Here is a 6000-nt window from a genome sequence, read left to right on the forward strand (position 1 = left end):
AATCCCAGGAAATTCAGCCAGGCCTTGTACTGAGAATGGTGAGTTGGGAGCCAGTCTTGATTGGCCCTCTGTTGAAGGCCTAGACATCCTGAACCATCTGTTTCATTCTCTCTGCAGACCAGCTTCTTGTGCATGACCTTACAAGTCTAGCGAATTCACCTTAAATGATCTCCCATCTTAGTTCCAAATTCACAGAAAATCTGATTGTCCGTGCACAGGATCTCGACTGGCCTTTCTGGATCAAGGTACAGTCCCAGGCTTACCAGCTTGGTAAAGGAAACAGAGCCACATACTACTAAAGTAATTACAGGGTCTCAGGTCAGTTAGTGGAGGGCATTTCTCAGAGAACACAGTGTGGCTCAGCAGAACCCCCAAAGGCATAGACTCTTGTCCGGGAATTGGGGTGAATCTTAATCACCCAAAGCCCAGCTTTGCTTCTTTAGTGGCTTCCTTCTTGGCCTTGGAGTATCTTCTCTGAGCTTCCTTTTTGGATACCCTGAAGCTTTCCCATCCAAGGGATGGGAATGTAGGAACACAGGCCAGTTGCTCTGGTCCTTTGGGTCTGAGAAGTACGCTTGGAGCTAGATCTGAGTAGCAGTTCTTTATGGCTGCAGAAAGAGGCTTTGCTAGATTTTTGTTTCTGGCAGTTGAAAAGGAAGGCAAAGTGAAGGGGATCAGAGTATGCCATTCTAAAATATGGCACTTTGGCGTGAAGATTATTTTGAGCTGAAGGCAGTAGAGAAGCAACAGATGCAGAAAGAGTTTTGTGCCCTCCCCTTAAGACAGTCTGAAAGCAGGGCATAATTGAAGATGGGGAGTCAACACCAAGATGAGTTTGTATAAGCAGACCTTCCTAAAATAGCCCTTCTCTTCCCTTAGTTCCCCCATATATTTCCTACTCACTTCTCTACAATTTATTGCCCTTTGGCCCCAAACCCTCTTTACTTTGTTAGAAGGGCACATAAGACACCTGATCTAACTCTGGGTCTTATTTGAGTTTCACTTCTTTTCTGTAAACTCCCATGCAGGTAGGTATTAATAGAAGTTTTGTCTTTTCTCCTGTTAATATGCCTTTTGTTAGTTTAATTCACAGGCTTCCAGATACTGAACATAGAGGGCAAAAGAAAAGACTTTTCCCCCTGATGAAAGCATTGCTGTTTCTTTGGCTGATAACTCTCCATCTTCAACTCTACATTCCATCCAACCAACAATCATGGTCTCTCACCCTTTTCTTTCCTGGGATCCCGGTTGTCAGAAATTCAAGTCTCTTTTCAGTATCTCTGCTTCTTTCAGGAGGAACCTCTTCACATCTGGAACTTGGGAGACTTGGTCCAGTAAGATTCCTCTTTCACATATGGAGCTGGTCAAGGCCTTCAGTGGCATACTGTGGGGGTGGGTCTAAAGGTGGAAGAGAGCCAAAAAAATATTAACAACTCACATTTATTAAGAGCCACATGTATGCAAAGCATGATGCTGATGGCTTAATGAGCATTACCTCATTTACTTTTCAGAACGGTCCCACTTTTTCCCCCATTTTACGCAGGGGCTTAAGAAGGCCAAGCAACTTGTCCAAGAATATAGGGCTGACAAGTGACTGATGCAGGAATCAGACCTCAATCTCCCTGACTCCCAGGCATGATCTTTGATCCAAATCACTTTTGTGCAGTGTTGGGATGAGACCTTATGTTCTGAATTACAACAGAGGCTACGATGAGGAGTGTGGGATAAGGGGGAGGAGCTCTTTTAAGATGTAGATATGGTTTCCTGGAAAAGAAGATATTTGGGCTGGACCTTGGAGAATGAGTAGGATTAATTCGGCAGAAAGCAGGTAAGGGCACCCCCAAAAACCACAGTGAGCAAACACAGAGACTGGAAAGTGCAGGAAGTGTTGAAGGAATGACAAGTAGTGTGCTGTGACTGGAGTTCTGTGAGGGAAGGTGCTCCCAGGTCTTACTATCACTCATCCCCCCACCTGGCTGTCCTGGGAGAGGGGTCTTCTACACAAACACATCCAACTGCAGAGCTGCTATTGTGAAAGGCAGGAATCCTGGAGAACTGATGTGAAGAGTTCTGGCCTGGCATGCTTGGCATCCCTGGCCATTGGGAGCTCCGTGGTGCCTTGACCCCTCGGTGACATCCCAGGACACAGAGGTCAGTCTGTGGGGGTGAGAGGATGAAGTGAGCCTGTGTCTGGGCTGGGAACAGTGACAAGGAGAAAGGAAGAGCCCATCCCCCAGAGCGGGGTACAGGAAAGAGCCCCTTCCTGTACTGATCCTGCTTCTATTCCTGTGGTCAGCTTAAGTATCAGGGTGTTTGTTCTGAGAGTATGGTCTTCCCAGATTTTGGTTGGCTTTGGGGTTCCCATGGAGGCTTCCTCCTGTTGAGCACCCACTGGTAGCCATGTAGGGCAGGCCATAGGTTGGCACAGAGATGAAGACAAGTTTTGTGGTAGAGACAGACAAGTTATAAAGACACAATTATTTGAGTACTTAGTATGTGTCAAACACCGCACTAAGAGCTTTACATGTACATCTTTTTTAAAGCTGAGCTGCCTCAGGGGCTCATCTCCACATGGTATCAATCTGGCATCCACAATATCTGAAGCAAATTTAAATAATTATTGCACTATCTCTTGGAAAAAATACACAGCAAAACTTAAAATCCTCTTTCCCCGTCTGTCTCTGCATTGTATATACAAAACAGCCATCTCTGCACAATCTTTTCTCTCTCTGCATGCTCCTCAGTAGAGGTTTATTCCATGAATAAATAGTTAATATTTTATCTCACGTGTATAATCCAGTTGAAACTTCCTCACAGCCCTCCGAAGGCAGGCACTGTTATCCCCATTTTACAGATGGGGAAGCAGATGTCTAGAAGTTAATTCTTGCCTAGGGTCCCACAGCTAATCACTGGCAAGTGCATTTGATCCAGAGTCTAGGAGACTGCTTAGGAAGGGACAGTCCATTTATGAGGGTCTTCATTTGGAGGAGGCAGCATTTGAATAGAACCTTAAAGGATAAGAGAAGCTCAATAGACAGAGATGGGCAACAGAAGTGTTTTAGGAAGGGAGGGACACTCAAAAGATAAGCACATCACACACTGTGATGTCTGGAGAGAGGCAATCTTGTTCCTTCCCCCCCTCAAGCCTCCCTCTTAACAGTGGTGGGCCTGGCATTTAGGACGCTTGCCTCATTTCCCAACTTTTGCCCCAGGCCGATTTTGCCTGTGCCCTTTAACAGCCTCTATCACAAAGCCGCCTTGTGGCTTCTGAAAGAGACCATCTGATTCAGGCTGGCTCCCTATCACCCTCCTCCACCCCTTATAGGGGAAGAGAATTCCCTCCTAGGCCAAATCAGATCACTTAATTCTTCAGGAATTACATGTCAAGCCTGTATTAGGAAACACAGCTCTCTAGTTCAAGAAAACATGTTGTAGTGAAAAGAGTACAATGGAAAGTGGATCCAGCCTGATTTGGGCTTGAATCTCAGCAAAACTATTTATCGGGGGTGGGGCGGGGGTTCAAGAGAATTGCTTAATCTTGTGAAGCTTCAGTCTCTTGATCTAGAAAATAACTATTGCTAAAAAGTTGTGCCTGATAGATTTGTCAGAGAGGAAGAGGAAATAGCTGGCCAGGAATATATGATCTAATATTTACTTTGGTGTTGGTTATCAGGGACTTGCTGAATCCAGGTTTCTCTGGCAAGAAGTGGACAGTAGGAGATGTCAGGCATGTGGGAGGAAAGTGACCCTTAGTAAGTACAAGAAAAGAGGGGAGGTGATGGTTGCAGTATGGACGGAGGGGTCCTAGTCCTGAAGTCTTGTTGTCCTGCTGGAACAATTCCATGAGCCGCTCTCAGCCCCAGCTTCCTCTCTTGGAAATGCCAATTCAACTTAATGAATATTGGCCAAATGCTTGAACTGCTATTTCACCCATTTCATTTTAAATATATATATTTTTTCATATTTTGCCTTGTCCCAGAAGAGATTTGAGGTGACTTTTAAAGATACACAATACAGGAGCACCTGGGTGGCTCAGTCAGTTAAGCCTCTTGCTTCCCACTCAGGTTAAGACTCTTGCTTTGGGCTAGGTCACCATCTCTTGGGTTGTGGGATTGAGCCTCCAGCCCCCATAGAGATCCCAAAGGCAGGAAGTCTGCTGGAGAATCTCTCCCTTTGTCCCTCTACCACACCCCTCGCAAATAAATATGTGAATTTTTTTTTTTTTTAATTAGCAACAACATGAAAATAGAGGACCAGAAACCAGGTTGCAGAGAGAATCAGAGTAAAACAGTGACATGTGGATCATTTTGGTTATCTTAAAACATGTGAAAAGATCCTTCTCAGTTTTACCCCATTATCACAAACCCCCTAGTCTATACTGGTTGCATGTAGTAGGCAGTAGAAGACATATCTTAAACAGAACTAAAGGTAATATTTTTGTTTGTGCCTGTGTGTGTGTGTGTGAAGGGGAGGGAGGAATAATCCTTTGTAAATTACACTGAAGTACACAGTTTGACACCCCTATATTGGGTAAGAGACCACAGCAGCTGCCTCTGCTTTCTCTACGACCCAGAGGATTATAAATCTACCGTTTGATTGAGAAGGGCATTCAGTGAGGGGAAGCAAAGGAGAACAAGCCCCAGTCAGGGTTTCAATAAGTTACACTAAAATAAATATTGAGTGCTCATTATCTGCCAGCTAGTCGGCTATGCATTTCGCATTTTGTATATTTCACATTTAAATTTAGTTTAAAATTAAATTTCACATTTAAATCTAGTTTAAATTATACCTCGGAGGATAGAAAGTTTAGGAGTTGAGGTCACAAGCTTGGGTAGGGAGGGGTCCCACCTCCCTCAGTAGCTTGCTGAACGTCCTTGGTTATTGCTATGTTCCTCCACTCTGTGAGCCCCAAGTTCCTGCATCCCCCTCTTGGGTCGTCATAATGAATCAGCAAGCTGAAGCATGTTAAGTGCTCTGCCCAGTGTTGGCATAAAGTAGACAACAATAGCATAAACAATGCAAATGATTATTGACCGATCAGGATGGCAGGGACATTCAAACCCTGAAACGCTATCCCCCACCTCGGATGCCCCTGGCAGGGCCCTGGGTTTAGTTAGGGCGGTACCGGCAGCTCCCCACTCCCACCCCTGGCGCGGGCTTCTCCCACCCCTGGAGCGAGTGGAGCCGCGATGGGCAAAGCCGCAGGCAGCGTGCGGGGAGGCGAGCCGCCTAATGCAGTTGTCAGTTAATTAGGGGAGAAGGTTATGTCATTAACGGCGGGATCGATGCAAAGGGAATTAAGAGGCTCTGGCAGCGCCGCCGTCGCGCTCTCTGCGCGGGCCCGGGGCCGAATTCAACAAAAATTCGATACGCATTAGCTGAGGATCAGTGGCCGCCCGGGTCGCGGTGCGGCCGAGCTGGGGAGCTGCGCCTGGGTCCCTCGGCTAAAGCCGGACGCAGTGCTCTGCTGGGAAGGGCTTGTGGCGGGGAGGGCACCACCGCCTGCGCGGCCGGGAGTCTCCGCAAGACGCTGGGTGCGAGGCATGGGAGGCCGGAGGTCATCTCAGGGAAGCGTCATAGCCTGACCCTAGGAAGGCAGCGAGCACCACGATGCTGGGTCACCGTTCAAGCATTGCGGGGGAGCTCCTCCTGCAGTTTCCCAACTCACTCTGACCCTGCTCCTCACCCCCTTACCGGGCCCACTGCCACTCATCCATCAGGCCCGGTGGACCTCAGTCACAGGAAAAACGCCCCACCTCCCCAGACTAGGCCAGGCCATCCTGTAACCCACCCTTACCAGCACTTATTTCTTCTTAGCCTTTATCACAGTCTCATGATATGTGTGCGATCTGTGCGACTTTCCTGGTCAGTGTGTTTCTCCTGACCAGCTTGCAAACTCTGGGTGGGGAGGCAGTGTGGGCCTGCACCCACAGAGCCTGGAAGGAGGCAGGTGCTCAGGAAATATTTGCAGAAAGAAGGAATCCCCTCAGCCGCAGTGAG

This window comes from Mustela erminea, chromosome 3, assembly GCF_009829155.1.
Source record: "Mustela erminea isolate mMusErm1 chromosome 3, mMusErm1.Pri, whole genome shotgun sequence".
NCBI classification, from domain to species: Eukaryota; Metazoa; Chordata; class Mammalia; order Carnivora; family Mustelidae; genus Mustela; species Mustela erminea.